Here is a 27,134-nt window from a genome sequence, read left to right on the forward strand (position 1 = left end):
AGAAGGTCAAACTTAAAAGGTCAAGTGAAACAGGAAAACTTCTACTTAAGGGGTGTGATCCGTGCTCTTACCCGCTTTTGCAGTTGCAGTACTCGGAGCTGAGGATCATTCATCTGAAACTGAACCAAAGCACTTCTTTTAGGTGTGTGTCAGCTGAGGTTTTCCCCCATTTGTTCTCTGGGTCCTGGCTTGAGATAGTGGTTCCTACCCTCATTACTCCAGGAGCACCAGGTGCATAAAGAAATAATAAGGGAAGAGGCATCAGTTTAATAGGGAACCAAAATAGTGATGTTTATATGCAAATGCCCAAGAATCACTGTCTTTCTAAAGGAGCGGTGGGAATAGTAGAGGCCACTAAGATGGCTCGTGATCAGAGCAGAAAGACCATTGAGAGGACCAAGCTGAGGGAAGGGAAAGGATGGGAGGCGGCAGTTCTAGGAGAGAGAAGGGGCACAGACACCTCTGGAGGAGAAACAGGTTCTTGTCTCAGGGCGGAGCAGAGCCATAACACAGACGGGGGTAAAGGGCAGTGGGTCACAACCTCCTGATGGAAGTACTGGGTCTAGTGTGCAGAACAGACCTGGGGGACTGCCCTGTGAGCAGATGTTGGTGGAAGAAAAGAAAGACTACTTCTGTCCAGTGACATTCCTGGGAATGAGAAAATGAAAGTAAAAGACGTGTTCTCTCTCTGTCTTCAGATGATACATGCACAGGAAATTAAATGGTAGTGAATGAACACTAAGCCTGGAAGAGAAAGTTGTAGACAAGCTGAGAGAAGCTGAGAGCTAAGCCAGCAGCGGAGGAGACGTCCATATTTGCCGGACAATTTGTGAGTCCTAAGTGGGAAATCTAAGCCCCCTAGAAATGTGATTTCAGCCCAGACCACAGCTCCTGCTGCTAATAAGAATGGCCATCCCAGGCAATCTTGAACCCCTCTTGAAAGGAAAAAAACAAAACAAAACAAAACAAAACAAAAACCAAAAAAACCCCTCTCACTTATCTTTGGCCAGTTGCAGGGAGTCTTTGAGGATTCCTGGAGATTGATCACTTGGAGGTTTTCCACTTTATGCACTGTGTCCATATCTAGATCCTCAGAGTGATGGAGGTGTAGAGACCAGAATGTAGCTGGAACCCAAAAGGGTGGGAAAGGCAGCCTTGAGTCACAGATGCCTGAGCCCTCAGGCTTGCAAGGGCTTGAAGGATCCTGACTCGTGGAGCCCCACTGCAGTAGTCCTCAGGAGAGAGCCCTTGGCGGAGCAAAAAGCAGACAGGGCTTGGATTTGATATTTCCAAGCAGTGTCTACGGTTGCCTGGAACCAGGAAGAAAGACATACTGCCTTCCTTGAGAAGGAAGCCGTAATCTCTCCAAATGGGAGGAGTGAGGCCAAGCTCTCTCAGGGTCAGGAGGCCACAGGGTATCCCTGAGCATGGTGAGGTCCAGAATTGGAGCTTGTGAACAGGACATCTCTGAGATAAGCAAATGTGCAGTTGGAATAAGGGAAAACTCATCCAAATCTAACAACAAAAATTTTCTGTTATTGGCTTCTGCAGGAACCAATTATTTTGTTCTATTTTTTATTTTTTTTATTGAAGTACAGTCAGTTTACATTGTGTTAATTTCTGGTGTACAGTGTAGTGATTCAGCTATACATTTATATTCCTTTTTATATTCTTTTTCATTACAGTCCATTACAAGATAGTGGCTATAGTTCCCTGTGCTATATAGTAGGACCCTGTTATTTATCTTATATATAGTAGTTGGTATCTGCAAATACTTAACTCGCAGTTTGTCTCTCCACACTGCCCCTCTTTCCTCTCTGGTAATCATAAGTTTGTTTTCTGTCTGTGGGTCTGTTTCTGTTTTGTAAATAAATTCATTTGTGTCATTTTTTTAAAATTCCACATATAAATGATATATGGTATTTTTCTTTCTCTTTCTTACTTCACTTAGTATGGTAATGTCTAGGTCCGTCCATGTTGCTATAAATGGCATTATTTTATTCTTTTTGATGGCTAAGTAGTATTCCAGTGTATAAATATACCACAATTTCTATATCCAGTCATCTGTTGATGGACATTGAGATTGTCTCCATATCTTGGCTATTGTAAACAGTGCTTCTATGAACAATGGGGTGCATGTGTCTTTTCAAATTAGAGTTTCCTCCTGATATATGCCCAGGAGTAGGATTGCTGTGACCCAATTATTTTAAATGTTAGTGATGCCAGAGTAACCAGTTATAGATTGAGAAAGGATAAAATTTGTTAGAGTTATGCCAATTTTGTTAGAGTTAACCAACTTCCTCTAAAATGTGTTTTCTTAGTAACATGTTTTATCTTTGCAGATTTTGGAGACAGGGATGAGAATGGGAATTTTATCATGCAACAAAATATCTAACCTATAAGCTGCTCTCTTACCTCAGCCCAACTGAGGTCTATCTTGAAATCATAAAGGTTCAGAAGGGCAGAGCCATGGCCCAGTGTCCAGGTCAAGAGGAAACAAAAGCTTTGGAATCAAACACACTTGAATAAGAATTCAAATTCAAATGTTTTTGCTTACTAATTATTAGATCTTGTGTGATTGTCTTGCTTCTCCAGACCTCAGTGTTTTCATTTGTAACTTGGGAATGATGATAGATACAAGCAACTGTTACAAAATGTATCCATATGTACCTGAAACCCATGGTGCCATGAACTGCATATAGTGCATTTCCAAAATGGGAGTTACTGCTTTATTATCAACCCTAATGCACTTTTCTGAGATTTGTTTTCTGAAAATGGTGATTATATGTCACAGTTTTCTTTTATAATATGAATTTTGAGTGGCAAAAGGGGATGGTGAGCTCTCTGGGAGTTGTGTCAGGTGAAACCTAACTGAAGAATCTGGTAATGATGGACTTGAAAAATGGAGACTAAAGTCAGAAAGCCTCTTTGTGTAAACACAGAATTCTGTATTTCTGGATGGTAGATAGAGACAGAAGAATTGGCAAGGAGTCAAAATTTAGTACCCTGTGAGGAATTTGTGATGTGGGTAAGTATCAGATGATAACTCCCTGTCAATAGAGGTTCATGGATATCTCTGAACTGAGTAAGTGTTAGAAATTGATTTCTAAGCCTTTTACTTTATAAATGACATATAACAAATGTAATGTCAGGACACGCTGACAACTAGGTACACCATCCAGAGATCATTAACATTTTAATTTAGACATATATTTTGCAAATTATATAATCAGCCTGTGCATATTTTTATGATCTACTTCTAATTCACTGAGTGTAAGGGACAGTATTAAGGGAAATTAACATTATGTGAATCATTTTAATTCCTTCATATTATATGGATGCATTTCATCCCTGAATGACTATTTAGTTCCTTCTCTTACAACCACCCTGTAGAATAACACAGGCATGGACCCTGCTTTCAAAAAAGCTTATATTCTATTGTGGAAGACTGACTATACTATAAATTTAAAATATTATTTATTTGCTATCAAGTTAATGAAAATAAAACCAAAATGAGATAGCGGTGCATACCCATTCAAGTGGCTATAATCTGAACTACCAAGAGTGGGCAAAACTGTAGAGAAAAGGAAACCTCCATGCTGGTGCAACTGTAAAATGGCCCAGACACTTTGCAAAACATCTTGGCATTTTCTTAGTCGAACATAAGCTTATCATACAAACTAACCATCCCACTCCTAGAAAGCTGCACAGGAGAACTGAAAAAATATATCTATACAAAGACTTGTATGCCAGTGTTCATAATATTATTCATTAGAGCCCCAAAATACTGAATAGATACAATGTGGTGTAGCCATATTTTGAAAGACTATTCAGCAATAAAAAGACACAGACCACTGCTAGAAGCTATAACATAAGTTTAGAAGCTAAATGCAAGAAAAAACAAACAAAAACAAAGCAAAACAAAACAAAACAGAAAAACCCAAATCCAAACCAAAAAGAAAAACTGAGACGTTTACATAAACTCTTCAGGAAAAAAAAGTTACAGAAGTAGAAATTTGCTTTCCTGGGGCCAGGGATGTAAGCTGGGATTGCTTGCAAATGGGCTCAATGGAAATTTATGGGGTTAATAACATGTTTTCAAATTAATTGATGGTTATGGCTGTCCAACTCTACAACTTGACTTAAAAAAACACTGAATTGTACCCTTACAATGGGTGAAGTTTCTGGTATATGTCAATAAAGCTGTTGAAACTCATTTAAGAAAGAAAAAATACTCAGGTAAATGCAATGAAGGAAATAAGTTCATTATTGTGATAAAGAACAAGGGCAAAGGTCAAGAGGAGAGTCAGACACAGCTCTCAGGAAAGGCTCCCTTACTGCGGAGGTGGCCTTTAAGCTGAGGCTGAGCTCTGGTTCAGAAGGAAAGCCTTATGTGGAACCAGACTGATAGCTTACTGACTAACCACAGATTCTGGGGCATAATCCTTCCCTTGTATCTGTCAGCTATGTGATCCTGGGAAAGGTCCCTAGCATATTATGTGCCTCTGAAGAGGGAATGATAAGCATTATTACACAGACTAAAATAATGTGCATTTTCTGGCAAAGTGAAAAAAGTGTTAGAGGTTATTAACCAATTATATATTGCCAGTCAGCTGGGATGTTTATGATGCTTCCATGAATATTTTTATAGTTAAATCTGCACATAGTCCTAATTTTTTCCCTCAAGAAAAATTCATAGAGGTAAGACTATAGTTTTAAAAAATACATATTTTTAAGGTATTTGATACCTCTTGACAAATCAAGAAATGTCAAGTCACATACCTAAGTCTTTGGAGACTGAGAATTACGTTAACACGCTTTGCAACAAAAATTCTGTTTTGATGCATAAGGAAAGGGCTTGAAGCTCATTCACCTTTTTATCCCCAAGACTGTCTACAGTAATGTTTTGCACACCGTTAAGCAGATGTTCATTGACTGAGTGACTGAATCACCCAGAGCAAAGGTTGCTTTAGCAATTAGGGGATTTCTTGGTGACCAATAGTGTATAGACAGTTTTGTGAAACCCTAAACAGTTTCTTCTTTGAAGATTTCACCCCTGAAGGATGAAGGTCAGACTCTGCAGATAAAATGTTGAGCTAGAAACTCTAGATGAGTGGTTATGTTGAAAGGATATTGTCTCCTTCAACTCTTGGATTCCTTGTGATTTTTTCCCTTTTTTTATTAATCACAAAGAGGGGGCCATCTTATGCTTTTGAGATAGTTTAGCAATAGGAAAGGAACAAAAAAGATGAATCAGTGATAAATAAAATAATAAAATCACCAGTTGAAAATGCATTGGAGCTTCTAATGTTTAGACCCAAATTTGGAGATCAGTGAATTCATTTTGATGTAGTTAGCAGGTCCTCATGGCGTCTACAGAATCATGTAGCCTGAAGCAGAATTATGAAGGCAGGAAACACATCTTTTGTGTTCCAGAGTATGCTTTTAATTACCTTCTCTGTCACCGGTGGCCCCTTTGCTTCTCAGATGTGTGCTGACCTCCCACCCTCCTTTTTCCTAATATTTCCATCATATCTAATCTCAGACAAGCAATTGACATTATTTCTTTGGTATACTACTGAATACCTTGGACAGAAAGTTGATAGTGTGCATATATATGACTATATATTGAACATAGGTACATATATACATATGAATTCGATTACTGAGAAGTATGTATAGTTATATATGCATTACATATTTTGTTATTTCTTACATACACATTAACGTAGAATATATATGAGATTATGTGTATCTGTACAACTCACTTGGTTCGTGTGTTTGCATGTGTGTTCATGTGTGCGTGCATTTGAAGAAAGACATAAATGCAAAAAGATTTTCTTAGATTTCACTTTCCTACGAGCTTAATTGTTTGATGTTCAGAAATATTTCTATGGTGTTGAAAGAAAGCTTCAAAATTCATTATAGATGATCAAATAACAGACAGTAATAATATTTTGATGTGATAATATGTAAGTTTACCTATCTTCACACTCTTTAAAATATTTCATAAAATTGAAAAATTGATGAATGAAATACACTTTTACATAGAGCAAGAGAACCAGTGTCAGTATTTCATATGAACCCACGAGTGAGGAGAGCCCTGTGCCCCTCTCCATAAGGAAACCTTCAGATGTGTCATCTGCCTGGAAGGTCAAACTGAACAAGTTTTTAAAAACCTTGATCTGATATATGCTTATATAGAAGAGGATGGCAGTCCTCAGCAGTCATGGCAATAACTTAATTTACTTAGGAGAGAGAAAGATAAGTGACAGGTAGAGAAAATTTCTGCCAAGCCTGGGAGACCTTGAGATGAAAGTGAGATGCTTGTTTATAACACAAAAGTCAGGTCCTTGGTACTTTTAAGAAGCCCTCTTTGATGGTCTCTTTTCATTTCTTGATGTCAAAATGAAATTGGATAAGTCTTGAATTTTCTCTCAGTTTTAATGGAATCAGAACCTCAAGCAGAAGGAGGCAAAAAGACCAAGAAATATGAAACTGAAGAGTTAGGCTCAAATAATGGTTTATGTAAAATGACAAGTTAAATATCTTTGTCTTTATTTTTATTACCTATTTTCAATGCAAAATTTCTATAGTTTTTAAAGGCATAATAGGTTTGACAGGTAATATAACTTTATTAGGGCATATTTATTCATTTTAAACTATGTTATTGACTAATTCGTGTTACTGTCGACCATGATCAGGCTTAGATTTTATCAATATGCAGCAAGCATTCTAAGAATCTCAACAACAATTATGCCCTGTGATACATGTTATGAAAGCTAAATACATGGTATTAAGAATAATTTAGTGGGAGCTGTTGTGTTACAGGCTTCAGGGAAATTAGTTTTAAGAAAATGGACCTCAACAAAAAAGGGTAGTGTCGCTTCAGTGCCATCAAGAAGGGAAGAGGGGAAGAAAATGTGTTGGGGGCTGGCTTGGCACAGACTTGTCGACCATGAGGAGGATTTTACCTTTTATCTTATAGGAAGTCATGAAGGGTTTTAAGCAGTGCATTGACTTTTGACCATGATTTAGTGACATCTTTATGCATTTAAAGAATGGAGACTAATGGGGTAACAGTCTCCCTTGAAGCTCAGGAACTTCACAAAGGAAAATGAAGCTTTAAGCAAAATGAATAATCTCCTGGATGTATGTTAATTACCTCTAATTAAAAAAAAGTTTTGACTTCTGCATATGCCCAACTCTGCCTATTAAATTCAAACCTCTATAAGGAACAGTAAAAGAAAGGTAGAGTTAAAGATGGCAAATCATCTCAGGAAATAACCTTACAGCCATTGAGAGGACATAGCAGATCTACAGGAGTGACTGTCCTGAGACATTAATCACCCAGATAAAATTAACATTCTTGAGAGTTTTAATTTGTGTTCAAATGATACCATCACTTAGATTATTTTCTTTCTTTGAAGTTTCCATGCCATATATTGCAATCATAGAAAGTTTGTTTGTCCAGTTCTACTTCAAGACCATTGCTAACGAAGTGACAATTTTGTTATTAGGGGCAGTTGTGATAGCAGGCAAAATTGAAATCTCTTAGCTTTAACAAAACCTCTCACATTTAACTCTCCCTGTGCCTTGCCGCCGTCTTCCCCTCCTGTTACATAGATACCGATGTGAATGGCTAGAAAGGAATGCCGTGTTCACACAGAACTTGGTGAGTTTCTCACCTGTCTTCCACTGTTTGCTCTCAATCTCCCCTTCTCGTGATGTTCTGCTCCACTGCCAGACTCCTTGCCAGTGATAGGGGTGGATTCTACAGACCACTCGCGGTTTCTCCAACAGTACTCTTTCTGTTATGAACACATGCTTGCAAAAGTATGAAACAATGCTGGGTATGCAGTTACAATTTTGAGAATGTATGTTCTTAAGAAGTCACAAAACGATTGTTGCCTCTTTTTTATTTTTATTTTATTTTTTAACATTTTTTATTGATTTATAATCATTTTACGATCATTGCCTCTTACTCTTGCACATTAAACAATACTTACAACAGCTTTCTATTGGCCAATGGCTATGTCCTAAACTGTGGCTTAGATGCTCCTTTTTAAAATCTCTGTGACATAGTAGTCTCATTGAGCAACAAGAAAATAGAAGTCAGAGTTTATTTTACTTGTCAAGGTAAACTATTTATAGTCTAGATTTGAATCTAGGTCTGTCTGCTTTCATGACGCTGTTCATCCTGCCTTTAACGTAGATTTTGGATTACACCATTCTTTTGTTCCACTTTATTTTTCATCAAGCTTGCGTCTTTAACTCTTTTGCCTTTTCTCGCTATCCTATCCAGTCTTGTTGTTGACTTTCTAACCATGCCCACTATGGCACTGGGTGTGCTTTTCATTGTAGATTATGAAATTGCTGCTTTAACTCCTTGCACATCTTTAGGTATGCTTGGTCATAGATCTACGAATGCCATTAAATACATTTACCCCAAAATGTGTTTCATAGAATGCTGGTCAAATGAAGTGTTTCTTGAAAATGGGATGCCAAAGTCAAATAAGTTGAGAAAATTCTGCCGTTTTATACCTTTCTTCATATTAGATTACTTCCAATACACATCAGCACATGAAATTGTCTTAGACATCGTGCAGCAAAACAATGAATACTTTACCCATCTTAAAAAAAGAAATCTTTGACCATTAGAAAAATGTTCATTTTGGGGAAAAAAAAATGTTTCCTAGACTTCGATCTCTGCTCTCCTTCCTGGAATTCCCTTGAAATATGCTCAGGGTTGACCAAGCTAACTTTGTTACGTGGGTTAGAGGAGACTATGACTTACAGAAAGTTCCTATGTAACCTTGGGAAATTAAACATTTAACATTCCTCACATGTCTCTGCACTCAAATCCTATACACCCAGTTAAATCTGTACTTTTAGAAGTCACATATGGTTTCCAAGTCACTTTCCCAGTTATCTGATGCTCCAAGAATGCAAGGCATAATGATTTTTATTTATCTTTTAGAAGATTCTGTCTTAATCATGTGTGTTTTATAAAAGGGTATCAAATTGCGTGTCATTTTGAAATGTTATAATCCACTTAGGTTGCCACATATGAAACATGAAAAATTATAAAAGGAGGAAAAGGCAGTTACATTTCTCAAATGTAATTGATTTTTGTAAATCATTGACACAAGAGTGAATCTGTCCTGGGAGCATGATCAGAATAATTATCACCTTTTTATATTTTTCTTTTGACAATTGGAAAAAAGGACTTGAAAATCCATAAACAATGAGACCTGCAATCTAGGTGTTGATTGAATCAAACTATTTACCTCTTTGCATAATTCTACTACCCAAACAATTATTGTCAAAATAAATGCAAACTCAAATTCAAGGTCCCACATAGTGAATTACTGATTTCCATGAAAAAAAAAGAGTCTGTGCAGCAGTGCATGACCAGCTGGATGTACTTCTTCTGGGCAACTGGTAGGGAGTGATCATTCTCTGTGGGGAACTAAGCAAAGCACTCATTTAAATTTTATTGAATTTGTGACCAGTCACCCATAAAAGATAATTATATATACCTGAATATGCGGTGACCTGACCGTCCTATCAAACATAGCTTAAGAGCCAACCTTAACTACAGTGGAGTTTAGAAAGATGAATAAAAATACACATGAGGTCTTTTCTCAAAGTGTTTGGGAGAGAAATATGAATAATTTAATTTAGGAAGAGAATTGAATTTACCCAGCCTACAGAAAGGCTCAAGACAAGACGTGTTTAGACAGTAATGTTTTTAAGTAAGTCATCTTTGGAAATGATGGTCAAAGAGAAATACGCTGATTCTAAGGGAAAGAAGAAAAAGTTACCTTGTTGGGTTGAAGTGGTTCTATGACTGCTCTCTGCCAAATGTGTTTAATCCAGTAGTTAACATCACCAAGGGTCTGGAGTGAAGAAACACTAAAGGTAGAGAGTGTCCATGACACTATTATAGACCCCACCACGTCTTAGCATTTTTATAATAAAAACATCTGTAATTCTTAATCTGTACTGAATATTCTGTTGTTAATCATATATCATCCAGAGATAAGAACAATGTGGTCAGTGATTGATTTGAGCTGGGGGAGATGAATTTCTGGGCTCATCTCCCTGTATTTTGATTTACTATGTCTTCATTATATGTATATATACACACACACACACACTCAATTTATAGATATAACTCACATATATTAATTTCAAATATATATGTATATAATTTACTTGTGTGATATTAATAGTCTGATGTGGTACATCCTGGGTGACATGAAATATCATGAAAAGGTAACACACATAGTTTTAGCAAAATAGTTGAATGTCTAACTAAGATAAGGTGAACTTTTCTAGGAAGAAAACGTTAGCTGTATCTTTTCTTTCTTTTTTTTTCTTTTTTTCCATTACATCCTTACTTATTTTATAAATGGAAGTTTGTACCTGTTGACCCCCTTCATCATTTCACCCCCTCCTCAGCCCACTCTCTTCTGTCAACCACCCACTTGTTTTCTGCATCCATTAGTTGTTTTGTTTGTTTTGCTTGTTCATTTGTTTTGTTTTCTTAGATTCCATGTATAAGTGAGATCTTACATTATTTGTATTTTCTGTCTGGTTTATTTCATTTAGCATATAATACCCTCAGAATCCATCCATATTATTGCAAATGGCAATCTTATATATGGCTGAATAGTATTTCTGTGTGTCTGTGTGTGTATCAAATCCTCTTTATCCATTCATCTGTCAGTGGGCACTTAGATTATTTTCATATCTTGGCTACTGTAAGTAATGCTGCAATGAACATGGGGTACATGTATCTTTTGGGGTTAGTGTTTTAGTATTTTGGGTTGAATATCCAAAAGTGAAAATGCTTGGTCAAATGGTAGTTCTCTTTTTAACTTTTTGAGGAACCTCCACACTGCTTTCCGTAGTGGCTGCAACAATTTACGTACTGACAAACAATGCACAAATGTTTACTTTTCTCCATATCCTTGTCAACACCTGTTATTTAATTTCTTTTTGATAATAGCCTTTCTAGCAGATGTCAGATTGTATCTCATGGTGGTTTGATTTGCATTTTTCTGATCATGAGTGACGTGGGTCATTTTTTATGTGCCGCTTGGCCATCTATACATCTTCTTTGGAAAAATGTCTATTCAATCTTCTGCCCATTTTTAAAATCAAAAAAAAATTATTATGTTGTATAAGTTCTTCATATATTTGGATGTTAACCTCCTAATGGATACATGATTTGCAAATATCTTATCCATCCTGTAGGTAGCCTTTTCACTTTGTTGATGCTTTTCTTCCCTGTGCAGAAGCTTTTCAGTTTGATGTCCTACTTTTTTGTTTTCTCCTTTGTTGCCCTTGCCTTTGGCGTCAGATCCAAAAAATCACAAAGACCTTTGTCCAGGATCTTACTGTGTATATGTTCTTCTAGGAGTTTTATGGTTTCAGGTCTTACAAACATTTAATCCATTTTGAGTTAATTTTTGTGCATCATGTAAGGTAGTAGTCTAATTTCATTGTCTTTGCATGAAGCTGTCCAGGTTTCTCAACAAAATATATTGGAGACTCTGTATTTTCCTCATTGTATATTCTTGCCTCCTTGTTGTGATTCAATTGGTCATATATGAGTGGGTTTATTTTAGGGCTCTCTATTCTGTTTCATTGTTTCATGCATCTGTTTTTACACAAATATCATACTATTTTGATTACTATAGCTTGGTAATACAGTTTGAAATCAAGGAACACGATGCCTCCAGCATTGTTCTTCTGTCTCAAGATTGCTTTGGCTATTGGGGGTCCTTTGTGATCCCATACAAAATTTAGGATCGTTTGTTCGGTTTCTGTGAAAAATATCATTGGAAATTTGATAGTGATTGACCTGAATCTGTATATTGCTTTGGGTAAAATAACTTTTAACAATACTAATTCTTTCACCCCATGAGCATTGGATATCTTTACATTTATTTGTGTCTTCAATTTTTTCATCACTGTCTTAGAGTTTTCATTCTTTTCGGTTAAATTAATCCCTAAGTATTTTATTATTTTTCATGCATTTTTAAATGGAATTGTTTCTTAATTTATTTTTTGATAGTTTGTTGTTAGTGTATAAAAATGCAGTATATTTTGTATATTGATTTTGTACCCTGCAACTTTACTGAATTTATTTATTGATACTAACAGTTTTTGTGCAGTCTTTTGAATTTCTTCTATATAAAATCAAGTTGTCCATAGATAGTGACAGTTTTATTTCTTCCTTTACAATTTGGATGCCTTTTTGTTTGTTTTTCTCACGTAATGCCTCTGATTAGGACTTGCAAACTATGTTGAATAAGTGACTTAAGTTTTATCTTGAAGAATGGATAGGAGGTATCTTTATAGGGAAGTCAAACAAATGAAAAAATCACAGGCAGCATATAGCTTGTGGAAGAAAGGAAGCCTCAAACAGAAGGACATGTTTGAAAACTACAGTACAGCACTCTGGCCAGAGTATGGTGGGGAGAATGAGGAGAGAAAATTCGCTGTAACCCGGTAGCAGTGTGAAAGTTGCAAGTTGAAATCTATGAAGTAAAAATACTAGAAAATATTTTGTTCAGCTTCATTTCAGCTTAATGTTTTGCAAACTTTCTATATTAACTGAAACTCTTAGTCCCACCTAATAGACAGGATCAGTCTGCAAGCCTTTACCAGGTCTGTGTGCCCATGATGCTTTTTCTGCAACACCTTCTACCTATACCTACAATTTCTGATCAAATATATACAGCACAGAGATGCACAAAATAGGATACATTGGCTCATTTCACTCAGTAGTGCTCACTGATTTTTCTGTGGATCTTTTTCTGTAGTGAACACAGGGCTGAAAATCCGGAGATCATATCTCTAATTCCAGCCATTCAGTTACCTGACTTGGAGACCTTGAGCCTAGTGTCTTCTTTTTGGCATTATATAAATATGAATAGGTGGTTATCAAAGTTGTTTGTTTGCATTATAGTCCTATATTAAAATAAAATAGCTTGTTGGAATCTAATATATTAAGAAATAAAAGCCAGACATCTCTGTTCAAAGCAGTATTGGATGGTCATGAGATTTGGATACCACCTGCTGTCGCTAGAAGCGACCTCAGATACCACTGTTGTACCTCTGTTTTGTATTGAGTGGAAGTCATATAACCAGGGCTATAAAAATAATTTTGATATATATTCTTGTGTCCACTTGAAAGGTTCCACATAGTAGATGAGGTCAATGCTCAGCATATCTGGTAGAGGAGCAATCATTCCTACAGTGTTTCTATGGCCTTTTTTTTTAAATCTCTTTGTAAAACTCTCTCCTGTTATTCCCCTGATTCTTCAATGTCTAATATCCAGGACCAACACAAATGGCACTTCCGAGGGTTAAGTTCCCAGGGTTTCTTCTACTTGAAACAGATCATTTCCAACTTTACTAATTATCAAAATCATTATCTAAGTGAATAAAACATTTCTTTTTTTTCACATCTTTATCAACATTGTATATTCCAAACGTATCATTTGTTGATCTTATGTGTGGAATATTATTTCACTGTTCTTTCAAGTTGTTCCCACATAGGACTATGAAAAAAGAGAAGATTTTCTTATATTTATTGAATACTTGGCTTTCTTTTTTGTAATAACTATTCATGTTTTGGGCTGATTGCTCAATGTATGTTTTGGATACTCAATCCTTCTTATTCATTTGCATTGTGGCATTATTTTTTGTTTATATTTGTGTCTTTATTATCTTTTAAGAAGTAAATAAATTTAACATCATTAGATTATTTCCTTGTAATGTCTCAAATGTAATGTTTGCTTTTCCCATTTTGGTATTTAATAGTCTATCATTTACTACCTGTTTACTGACACAGATTTTATCGTATATCAAATTATTACATATTATAGCATCTATGTGTGTTTCTTTTGAGCTCATTTGCCTATTAGTCTAAGTAAAATATTGCACAGTGTTCATTTCTAAAATTTTATTATAAATCTTGATATCTGGTTAAGAATCCCCCCATCCCTCTTAGGTTTCACAGAAAACCCTGCCTAGATTTGAACTGAAGTTGTATTGACCACCAACAGATATGTAACATCTACTTATTTATTAGCGTTCTTTATATTTTGTTTTGTTTTTTAATAATGTTTTATCCTTTTTTCCCAGGAAATCTATAGATATATTAAAAAAAAATTTCCAGTTAACTTAGAGTTATTGTTGACATTGGAAACATGTCCTTTATTTTTCCTAGTATAAGAAAATGTTTCCACTGATTTATAAAATTGTATGTTTGATCGCTTTTATATTTTAATGTTAATAGACTTTTCAGTGTTGATCCATGCTTAAGTAATATGTTTTGTTATACATTATTTTTTATTTTTGATTAAAAATAAAATATGATAATTTTACCACCCCAGGAGTTTCCTTTATACTATCAGTAAACTGCAGAAGTAACGACTATAATTACCAACCTAACTTTTATCATCATATATTGGTTTTGCTGTAGTTGAAATTCAAATAAAATTGTGAATAGTCTATGTAATCTTTTCTGTTTTCCTCTTGTGCAACATGATACATTGTGAATTCATCTATAGTATAACATGTATTGAGAGACTGACCTTTTATTTTTTTGTTTTATAGTAGAATGTCATTATAAATAATATTATAAATTGTCTGTCCTTTTCTTGGTGCATCTGTGTTCTTTCCAGTTTTTTTTTTTTCCTATATGACTACATTTGCTATAAATATTTGTGCAAATATCTTTTGTTGGAATTTGAATGAATTGTTCATGGGAGTGGTATGGGCTTAGGAAATATGTACATTTAGTTTTACTAGATATTGCTAAGCATTTTTTTCAAAATTGGTCTAATTAATAATCTCTTCAACAGTGTATGAGGGATCTAGTACTACTTTCTGATCAGTACGTCATATTGTCAGTCTTTTCTGAATCTTCGCCTTTCTGATGGGTGTGTTCTGTAATCTCACTGTAGTTTTAATCTTCCCTTCCCTGATGATTATTGAAGTTGAATATTTTTCATATGCTTATCGATCATTTAAATACACTCATTAGTAAACTCATTAGTAACATGCTTCTATAAAACTGTGCTCCATTTAAAAATTTTTATTCTTTGGCTTTTTTTATTGATTCACATCATCCTTCATATATTCTGGTTACAAATCATTTTCAGATGCATATACCCAGAATATCTTCTACCTTTCTGCAAATCACTTATTTACTTTAATTTCTTTTGGTGAGCAGAAGTTCTTTATGTTAATAAAGTTGCTATATGAATTACATTCCTTTATGATTAGTATTCATGATTATTAATATTTTAAAAATTGCTACTCCAAGGTCATGAAGACTTTCCCCTCAAAGTTTTATTTTTTAACCCTAGAATGTTGATTTTGTTTTAATATGAATCTGGTTAACCTGATAAAATCTATAATCAACCTCAAGTTAACTTACCTGTATCGTATAAAGTAGGATTAGGGTTCATTCTTTTTCCCATATGGATATCTAATTGCTCCAACATGATTCATAGAAAAAGATTAAAACTTTTTCATAATAAATTTTGGTGGCAACTTTATCATAAATCAAGTATCTATAAACACATGGAGCTACTCCAGACTTTAAATTCTGTTCCATTGACCTACATCATGGATGGGTAGCATCACTCCTGTGGTGGTTGCAGTTACCTTGCCATTGTAGGTCATATGAACAATTTTTCTTGGTTCTTGTGTTGGGAGCTTGAGTCATGGTATTTAAACTCTTTTTGTCTGATATGTGCATTTTAAAGTATTAAATTTATCCCGCAGAATTACTTTATCTATATCCCACAAATTTTGTTACACCATAATTTCATTATTTTCATCTTAGCATGTTTTCTAATATTCATTGTAACTTTACTTTGTCCTATAGATTATTTAGTAGTTTGTTATTTTATTAACAAACACTTATCATTTGTTAATAAATCATTATTGAGTGTTAATTTATTTCTGTAATGGTTAGAGAATATATACTTTATTTTTCCTAACAAAAATTTATTTAAATTTGTTTTATGGCCCAGAATACACTTTATTTTGTTAAATGTGATGTGACCTTTTGAAAAGAATGTATATTTTACAGTTATGTGTGTGGCATGTATCAAATAAGACAATTTGCTTAACAATGTTGTTAAAACCTTTTAATTTCTTATTTTTTTTTTTTACTATCAAAAGAAGCATATTGAAAATCTCTAATGATAATTTTTATTTTGTGTCTTTCTCTCTTTATTTTAGTTAATTTGACTTTATGTAATTTAAAGTTATATGTTATGTGCTCCCGAATTTAGGATTGTCACATTAGTCTATTGACTATTTTATTATTGTAAAATATTCCACTTTATCATTCATAACACATCTTGTCTTACCTTACCTGACTTTGAGACACTCTACTTCCTTTTTGGTTTATATTTTATCATTATTGTACTTTCCTTTGTCATTTTTGGATCTGAATTTAAAATGTGTTTTGAAGGCCTGGTCATATTTTTGCCCTGTCTTAAAATTTCCTTAATTCACTGTTAACATTATCACACCACCTTCCCTTGGGTTAGTTTTTGCACGGTATTTTTTTTTTCACCTTATTTTACTTTCAACCCATCTTTTTGAAGTTGTTTCTTACAAAAAGGGTATTAGATTTTTTCTCTCTCCCTTTCTCCCTGTCCTATGTTTGTCTTTTAATTGGAACATTTAATCCATTCATATTTAATGTTATTATTGATGTTGTTGGGTTTAAGTCTACCGTCTTGCTATTTGTTTTCTATTTGTCACATCTGCTCTTCATTCCTTGATTCCATCCTGTGGTCTTTTGTACTAGTCAAGTAGTTTTTGGTTTCTATTTGAGTTATCTCTCTTACCCTTTTGGTAACATATTTTTCTATTACTCTTTAATAGTTTCTCTCATTATTTCAAGCTTTGTTAAATTATTGTTGACTTATCTTAAACTGCTACTTTTATCTCATCCCAAATAATACAAGAAACGTGCAACAATTTAAATCCATTTACATTTAGTTCTTTTCTCCCAACTCTTGTTATGTATTTTATTTCTGAATGTGGTAGAAATGTCTCAGATATTACTGTGATGATTGCTTCATGCATTCAATCGTCTTTTATATTTATTCACTTCGTTGCCCTTTCTTGAGGTGTTCCTTTCTTCTTGCACTCTAGACTCCAATCCAGAATTAATTTTCCGCAACCTAATGAAGTTCAGTATTTCTTGTAGTTTTATTTGCTCACAAGTTCTCTTAGCTTTGTTTTCTTGAGAAGACCTTTGTTCAGCTTCATGTTTGATGAAACTATTTTCACTGGATGCCAAGTTATTTCCCTGAATTTTTTTAACACCTTTATTAAGGTGTGATTCCTATACAGTAAACTACACGTATTTCAGACATACAATCTGATGAATTTTGATAGGTGTATACGCCAGTGAAACTGCCACCACTGTCAAGATAGCTAACATTTCCATCACTCCCCAAGAGGTGCAAATTTCAAATTCCCAATTTGGAATTCCCTGAATTTTAGTATTTTAAATGTGTTATATTGGTGTATATATAGTACTGAAGAAATTATTTGCTTTTTGAAAATTTTATTCCTGTATATTTTAAATACATTTACTTTTATATATGTAGTTTAACTTCTAAATTTAATTAAAATTGCATTGGCAGTAATCTGAAGAGAGATAAAACTGAAAGACCAAGGGAAAGGCTTGCTTGCTCAATACATAAAACATACATTAAAGTAATGAAACATTTCTTAACATAAATTGGTAAAAATATTTGTTAGCAATCTTTGTCGAAAAGAATTCCCTTTGGGGCAATTAGGATGGTATCATAAGCAAGCGGTAGAATAAACAGGCAATCACAATCATTATGAAATACACTCTACAATTAGCCTAAAGAAACTTGAAAGAGCCTCATTCATTTCCTCTCTAAATATATAATTTAATAATTTTGTAAATTATAACATGTCACCATAAAAATAACTGAAACACATTATCTGAAAATTATGAGTGAACAAAATTTGAAGTAAGTAACTATTAAGGAGCAGACATAAATATCCTTTCAGACGTATTCAGATGTTGTAATGCTTTATTTTCATCTCTACTGACTGTATTTATATTCTCTGGTTAAACTTTCCTCTATAACTGTGGAAATGATGTCAGATAGTGCTACAGAAATTTATGGTAAAGAAAGGGAGGTTTAACAAAATGTCATTTTAATCGGAGAAGCAATTATTGTTTAATGGAGTTGAATTGTTACACTCACTCACACAGAAATCTTTTGCCCAAAAAGGGGGCATAATGTAAAGTGTACAACCAGGGTTTTCTCAGATATTTTCAGTAGGCACTAGATAGTAATATTATTTTCTAAATATATTTTATGTCTTTCATTTGAATTACTCATTCTGCATTTTTGTTTGGAGTTGAGGGAAGCAGGAGAAGAATCAACAAAGCATCATTAAGAAAAGTCAACACTAACTATAAGTCTTTGGAAGAAGGCATTCATGTAAAGGCAGAATTTCAAAACAGTAGGTCTCAGTTTTAGCTCTTCTTCTATCCCTAATGTTAGTTCTTATAGTTATGTTGTTGTTTGCTTTTTTGCTTTTGTTTTTACCAGTTACCATATTTCAAGCGATTTTTTTTTCTTAATGAACATCTGTTTGGGTTACCCTGTCCCATCCGAATTCCTCATTGCATTTTCTTATTCTCAAGATGAAATTCTGTGTCCTTTATAATTTTCTCTACCTCTCTCCCAGTTGGTTCATTTCTCTCTCCCATTCTATGCTGCATGTTATCACTGTTCCCTTTTGCCATTTTGCTAGTGACAAACCATCCTTCAATACCCAGTCCACAAACCACCTCTTCAGCCTCTCTCCCACTCTGGCATTGGTTGTGCCCTATGCACCTTATCCACACTGTGCAACTGTATGAATACTTATACAACCTGTTTGTCTTTCAATTAGACAATTAAGTGGAAATTTTAGCACAGGAACTGTGAGACATATATATATACATGTATACAGCTTTGAGGGCATAACACAATGGGTTCCTTCATTTTTTTCTTAAAGTAACAGCTTTATTAAGATGTAATTCACTTGCCATAAAATTGGAACATTTTCAGTAGTTTTTAGTATATTTACAAATTTATAAAATTATCACTGCTATTTAATTACAGAACCACATCATCACTCCAAAAAGAAACCTCATGCCCATGAGCAGTCACCCCGAATTGTCCTTTCCTCCAGCCCCAGATAATGACTCATCTACTTTCTGTTTCTATGTATTTACCCATTCTGGATATTTAATTCAAATCGAATAATATAATATGTAGCCATTTGTGACCGACTTTCATGTGGCATTAAGTCTTCAAGGTTTAGCCATGCTGTGGTTTGTATCAGTATGTCATTCCTTTTTGTTGCCAAATAATATTTCTTTATAGGAACATGCACATATTGTTTATACATCCATCAGTTGGTGGGCATTTCTGTTGTTTCCAGTTTTATCTGTTATGAATAGCATTCTATGAACATTTGTGTACAAGTTTTGTGTAGGTGTTTTTTCTTTCATTTCTCTTGGGTAGATACCCAGGAGTGTTATTGCTGAGTTATATAGAAACTCTACATTTAACATTTAGAGGAAGTGCCAAACTATTTTCCAAAGTGGTTGTACCATTTTACAGTCTTAAGAACTATGTCTGAGAGTTAAAAAATTAGGTTATTTTTTGTACTGTTGAGTTCTAAATATTCTTTAAAATCCTAGACACGGATTTCTTCCCAGATATAATATTTGTAAATATTTTACCTTACTCCTGTGTTGAATTTGCACTTTCTTAATATCTTTTCAGGTGTAAAAATTCTCAATGTTTATGAAGTAAAATTTTATCTATTTATTTTCTTTTATCATTTGAGCTTTTGGTGTCCTATATAAGACATTTCCCAGTGAAAGATCACAAATATTAACTCATGTTTTCCTCTAAGAGTTTTACAGTTTTAACACTTACGTTAAGGCCTTTAATACATTTTAGTGAGTAATTTTAATTTTGTGTATGCTATGAGGTCAGGGACCAATTGATTCTTGTTTATGCATATATCCAATTATCAAACACCATTTTTTCTCTGAGTTTTATTGAGATGTAATTGACATACAGCACTGTACAAGTTTAAGGTATACAGCATAATGATTTGGCTTACGTACATCATGCAGTGATGACCACAGTAAGTTTAGTGAACATCCATTATTTCATATAGTTACAAAATGAAAGAAAAAAAATTCCCTGGGATGAGAATGCTTAGGATGTACCCTCTGAACAGTTTTCATATATAACAGACAACAGTGTTAATTACATTAATCATGTTGTACATTATATCTCTAGTACTTATTTTATAACTGAAAGTTTGTACCTTTTGACCACATTTTTCCAATCCCCTCAAGTACTGTTTTTGAAAAGACTACTCATTCCATCATGGAATTGTCTTGCCCTCTTTATGGAAAATAAGTTGATAAACATATGGTGGTTCAGCTAGGACTCTAAATTGTACATGTCTGTCTCTCTGCTGAGTTCCCATGGTCTTGATCACTATAAATTGTAACTAAGTTTTATATCTAAGTAAATTTTGAAATAGTAATATGTGAGTCATCCAAATTTTTTCTTATTTATTTATTTTTTATTTATTGGCTATTCTGGCTCACCTACATTTCTAGATCAGTTTCAGGATCAGCTTGTCAGTTACTGCAAAATAAATTGGGTTTTTGATCGAGATCACATGGGTTCTGTAGATCAACTTTGAGAGGATTGCCACCTTAACAAATGAAATCCTCTCATCCATAAATGTGGAAAGTTTGACAATTCATTTGGGTGTCCATTGATATCTTGCTACAGTGTCCTGTGGCTTTCAGAGTAAAAATTTGACCTTTTTGTTAAATTTATTTATGATTATTTTATTTTAGATGCTGTTTTAAATTGCATTGTTCTACCTTGATTTTCATGTTATAAACATGTAATGTTTATAAATACCATTATAAATACCGTTGATTTCTGAATAATGATCTTGTATGTTGTAGCCTTGTAGAATGTGTTTATTAGAGTTAGTAGGCTGTTTTTAGTGGACCCCTTTATTTTTGTCACCTCTATACATGATGATATCCTTAATGGAAAGAGATAGTTATAATCTTATCTGGATGCTTTTTATTTATTGTTTTTGTCTAATTCCTTCCTTACAACCTTCAATACAATATTTTTTAAAATTTTTTATTGATTTATAATCATTTTACAATGTTCTGTCAAATTCCAGTGTAGGGCATAATTTTTCAGTCATGAATGAATATATATATATATTCATTGAAACATTTTTTTCTCTGTGAGCTACCATAAGATCTTGTGTATATTTCCCTGTGCTATACAGTATAATCTTGCTTATCTACTCTACAATTTTGAAATCCCGTCTAACCCTTCCCACCCTCCGCCCCCTTGGTAACCACAAGTTTGTATTCTATGTCTATGAGTCTATTTCTGTTTTGTATTTATTTTTGTTGTTGTTGTTGTTTTTGTTTTTTGTTTTTCTTTAGATTCCACATATGAGTGATGTCATATGGTATATTTCTTTCTCTTTCTGGCTTACTTCATTTAGAATGACATTTTCCAGGTGCATCCATGTTGCTGCAAATGGCGTTATGTTGTCGGTTTTTATGGCCGAGTAGTATTCCATTGTATAAATATACAACTTCTTATTTATCCAATCATCTGTTGATGGACATTTAGGCTGTTTCCATGTCTTGGCTGTTGTAAATAGTGCTGCTATGAACACTGGGGTGCAGGTGTCATTCTGAAGTAGGGTTCCTTCTGGATACAAGCCCAGGAGTGGGATTCCTGGGTCAAAGGGTAAGTCTATTCCTAGTCTTTTGAGGAATCTCCATACTGTTTTCCACAGTGGCTGCACCAAACTGCATTCCCACCAGCAGTGTAGGAGGGTTCCCCTTTCTCCACAGCCTCTCCAGCATTTGTCATTTGTGGATTTTTGTATGATGGCCAATCTGACTGGTGTGAGGTGATACCTCACTGTAGTTTTGATTTGCATTACTCTGATAATTAGTGATATGGAGCATTTTTTTCATGTGCTTATTGATCATTTGTATGTCTTCCTTGGAGAATTGCTTGTGTAGACCTTTTGCCCATTTTTGGATTGGGTTGTTTGGTTGTTTATTAAGTCGTATGAGCTGCTTATATATTCTTGAGATCAAGCCTTTGTCAATTTCATCTGCAAAAATTTTTTCCCATTCCGTAAGTTGTCTTCTTGTTTTACTTCTGGTTTCCTTTGCTGTGCAGAAGCTTGTAAGTTTCATTAGGTCCCATTTGTTTATTCTTGCTTTTATTTCTATTGCTTGAGTAGACTCTTCTAGGAGGATATTTTTAAGATGTAAAAGACTTAAACATAAGACAAGATACAGTAAACCTCCTAGAAGAAAATTTAGGCAAAACATTATCTGACACATCTCAAAAATACAATATTGAATAGAGATGGCAAAAAAACCTTCATCCTAGTCTCCCTGGTCTTATGGGAAAAGCATTTCACCATTAAGCATCATATTAGCTGTGGGCTGTTTTGTTTGCTTTAGTAGGTGCTCATGATCAGTTTGAGGAAGTTCCTAATTTTTTCAGCATGTTTATCTTGAAAATATGTTACTTTACTCTAGAGTTCTCTTTCATCCCTTGAGACAATCATGTGTTTTTATGTGCTTTATGTGATTATAACAGAATATTCTATTATAATTCTAATATAATTTGTTATGTTACATTGATGATTTTGAAATGTTAAACCAATCTTTTATACCTGAGATAAATCCTACTTGGTAAGGTTGTATAATCCTTTTTATATTTTACTGGGTTTAGTTTTCTAGTTTCTTTTTGTTTTTTAATTTCTAGCCTTTTCATAAGGAATATTGGTATGCAGTTTTGTTTTGTTTTGTTTTGTTTTACTCTTGTGATATCTTGTTTTGGTATCAGAGTAATAATGGCCTCACACAGAGTTAGGAAGTATTTCCACTTTTTTTTTTTGAATAGTTCGTGAAGAATTTTTAAATTATTTTAAAGTTTGATAGAATTCACCAATTAAACCATCTGGGTTTTCTTTGTGCAGATCAGCATGAACCACGTGCTGAAAAATAGTTCTCTGCTCCTAGTTGAGAAATGTTAGCAGGAAAATAATACCAACAATAGCTGAGACATTGAATATAATTCTCTATTGCTACATAACCAATTATGCCCTAAACTTAGTTTCTTAAAACAATAAACTTTCATTGTCTCACATTTTCTATCAAGCAGATATTCAAAAACATGTTAGCTGGGAGTATGTATGGCTTTCTCCAATCAGAATATTCGGAGGATGCTTCAGTTCCTTATTGGATGCTGACAGGAGGCTTTACATCATAGCCGTTTGGTCCTGCTACAGGGTTGCCTGATTGTCCTCTTAACACAGCAGCTGGCTTCTCCCATAGAAAGTGACCCAAAAAAGAATGAGATGAAAATTATAGTGCCTCATGACCTAGCCTAAGAAAATAGAAATTGTTATTCCTACAGCCTTACTCACTAGAAGCTGGTCACTGAGTCTGGCCACACTCAAGGGTTGGGGAATTAGGTTCCACCCAATGGTCAAGGGATTATCAAATAATTTGAGTACATATTTTTAAACCACCACTCCTGTATTATGCACCTTCTATGAGCCAGGCATATTTCTAGGCACTTTATAGTAACTTATTTACTCTGCAGAAAAAATCCTATAACTAGATGTTAAAACTACTTTAATTTTTCCAATGGGGAACTAATCCTTTGAGAATATACATTAATTTCGAAAGTCACACAGTAACATCAACATTGTTACCCCAGGCAATCTGGCACGTGAACTGATGAGTAACCATGATACTATTCAGCATCTCAAAGGTAACATCACCAAGTTTGCCTTCTCAGGCAAGAAAACTGTTAAGCCTGTCTGTGTACATGGATTGCTGCAGACGGTGGGATGTGAGAGGTCAGAGAGAGCCAGGCTATCGCTCCCTTGCTTGCAGTCACAAAGGATGACTCCGTGCACTGGTTATAAAATCTAGACAGTTCAAGATCATCCATAATTTAATTAAGGAGGATGCTTTTATAATACTCACAGAAACTTGGTTTTCATTGGCCAGCAAAGAGGCAGACCTGAATCTGAGTCTGGCTTCAAGACTTTAGGATCTGTAGCTGAGTAAAACCAATTTGCACAAATTATTAATCATTCTCATGTTTGTCCCAGTCGTTTAAGAGGCAATGAGAGATAATTTCATCTCATTTGTAAATGAAAGAGTGTAGAAGCCAAGGTCTTCAGGACATGAAGAAAGCTGAAAAGAGTATTTCTACATAATAGATAATTGAATTTCAAAACATATAAATCTGTGGTCAGAATATGAGCCTCTTAGAAATTTTTTTGTTTGTGGTTTGACTGTCAGCTCAGATGTGTAAAGCATTCTTCTTTGATGACAGGCTTTTTATTGAGATTTTTTTCTTTTCATTCCAAGTCTTTTGGTTGTAGAATTGAAATGAGTCTCTATTATGAAAATGAAGTGTCATAGATTTTAATCAGTGTGGATCACCTCTGGTGCTGATCTAATGAAAGGCTATGAAGAAGACAGGAAGGATAACAAAGGAGCGATCATAAAAACCCAGGTAATACTTTACGGGCTGCAGTTTAAGCTTTGAATAGTGACAATAATCTTTTGATACTTATCATTCCATATTCTGAAAGCATTTGCTTTTGCAAGAGAAGTCAAACTTGCAGCCTTGACAGTTGGGATAATGGTGCATCAGTAACAAATTAGTTCTACTTATTAATCTTCATTAGGCTTTCCATAATCTATTGAATGTTATAATAATAATAATAATAATAATAATAATAACAACAACAACAACAACAACAACAACAACAGCATGGTTAATAGCAAAATTTTCATATCATCAATGCGGAGGAAAGCACAAAATTAACAATATATTATTCATCACTAAGGACCGTATTTCATTTATACTAGAGAAAAATATTTTATTTTTTATAAAAAGGGAACAAAGAGCAGTGAGATTAATGGTTTAAAGCATGAATGTTAGAGTCACATGGACACAGGATAAAATCTCAGTACTATAGCCTTATAATTTTGAAATTTTATAAACTGAATCAAACTGATTCCTAATAAACTACTTGTAAAATGCTTCCCTCACAGATTTGTTGTAAGGATTAAATGATAAAAAACACAAAAACTGCTTAGAAAAGGGCCTGGTATGATATATTGGATACATAGCAAATGTGAATGCCATTGTCACTGGCCAGAAAACTTTAATGAAAATGTCACGTTTACTACCAGGTGTTTTTTAAATTAACAAAAATGATGATATAATATCTTAAACAAGTAATTGTAAGATTAAAACTTATTAACTTGTGTACTTACATCTTGACACAGAGCTTTCAACACATGGTGGACAATATTATAAACAAAATATTTTTCGTTCATAAATCTGGAGATAATGTCTATTTTTTTGGTTGGTTACTTTTGTTTTTCAAATATGTTTCCCATAGGATATATTAGCAAAAGCATTGTAGCAGCATGAAAATAATAGTATACCATGGCCAAGTAGAATTTACACCTGTGATTCAATAATTGTTAAGTGTTTAGAATCTGTATCTATTTTTCAGTTTATTATTTGGTCAAAAGTTAAATTAAAAAAAATCATTTCAACAGATGCCAAACATAGATTTAATACAATTAAATATTTCTTTCGATAAAAATGTTTTTTAAATAAAAATATATGTGGTGATTTATGCAATATTTATCTTGCTGCTACATCTTATATGCTTATCATTTGATTACTTGAAACTAATGGTGCTTGATACACATGCCAATGTCTCGCACTTCCCTTGAGCAGCAGTCAAAACAATTATCACTGATATTGTGTAAAGTTGGTCTGGGTGCTGTAACCAACACAGTTATATCAGGGAAATGAATGATACAAAATTTGAAATTAATAAAAATAAATCAATATTTGTCAGTGATAGAATGATTATAGCAGTCATGTGAACTATCAAAACATTATGAGAAGTGATGTGAAAAATTGTCAGTATAATTGTAAATTTGATAAATTTCTTATATAAAAATAGAAAGGTTGTATTTACAGTAGAAATTTGTTAAATATCCATATTATGAAATCTTTCAATTCTCCTACTTGTGAATCATGGAAATATGGACTGTCATACCTAAATTTTATGTGGGCAGATTCAGTATTAAAATATTTCACTACCCTAAGAAGTAAATTTACACTTATTGTGGTTCCATTTGGTGGATAACCTTATTATAAAGTCCAGAATGGTTCTGAAAAAAGAGGAGTATTTAGAGAAAAATAATCATAGATGAGAGAGGAGAGCAGCCTGTTATATGTATAATATAATTAAGAAAAAATATATATTGGTATACATGCATGGTGAAAGAGGACAGTTAATGAAAGAGAATAGAATGCCTAATTGGACAAACATACTGAATTTTAACATGTAATTGATCTAGCATTTCAATTTAGAGAAGGAAATATGGATTATTTAATAAAGTTTCTTGAGAGAAATTCAGAAGAAAACCAACTAGGTTGGATCAATACTGATATAAAAATATTTTCAAAAAAATCAATTATTTGTATTAAAGTACTGAAGTACATAAATTAAATTGGAATAAATACTTATTAATATTGAGATGACTAAGCAGTTTCTAAGAACACCAGAAGCTCTAAACAGACAGATTGGTATGTTTTACTCCATAAATATAAAAACAAATCTGAGAACTTTGATTCTGGGAAATAGATATACTTTCCCCTATTCCTCCCACTAAGTTAAAAACAAAGCAAAATGCACAAAAACGTGGACAGAGATTCGCTCCCAGCATGAGAGAATGAAGGGCTCTCCAGACCATGCCCTAATGTGACTGGTGAAAATTACTTACATATATATGTTTTATACATATAAATAATTATGTAAGAAAAATAAATATTCAATCAATATAAAAATGTGTACATATACAAAATGAATACTTTATATATTTATATGTT

The 27,134-nt window shown here is 33.8% G+C and overlaps 1 long non-coding RNA gene across 3 annotated transcripts in view; it reads left to right on the forward strand.

Moving 5' to 3' along the window:
• LOC141577558 (uncharacterized) overlaps positions 1-27,134 on the forward strand; it is a 91,355-nt gene that overhangs the window by 13,024 nt on the left and 51,197 nt on the right. For all 3 annotated transcript variants that reach the window (XR_012506811.1, XR_012506812.1, XR_012506810.1), the window contains exon 2: positions 699-829. This is a non-coding gene — a long non-coding RNA (uncharacterized LOC141577558). The remainder of the gene's footprint in view (positions 1-698; positions 830-27,134) is intronic.

This window comes from Camelus bactrianus, chromosome 4 (genome assembly GCF_048773025.1).
Source record: "Camelus bactrianus isolate YW-2024 breed Bactrian camel chromosome 4, ASM4877302v1, whole genome shotgun sequence".
Taxonomy (NCBI): Eukaryota; Metazoa; Chordata; class Mammalia; order Artiodactyla; family Camelidae; genus Camelus; species Camelus bactrianus.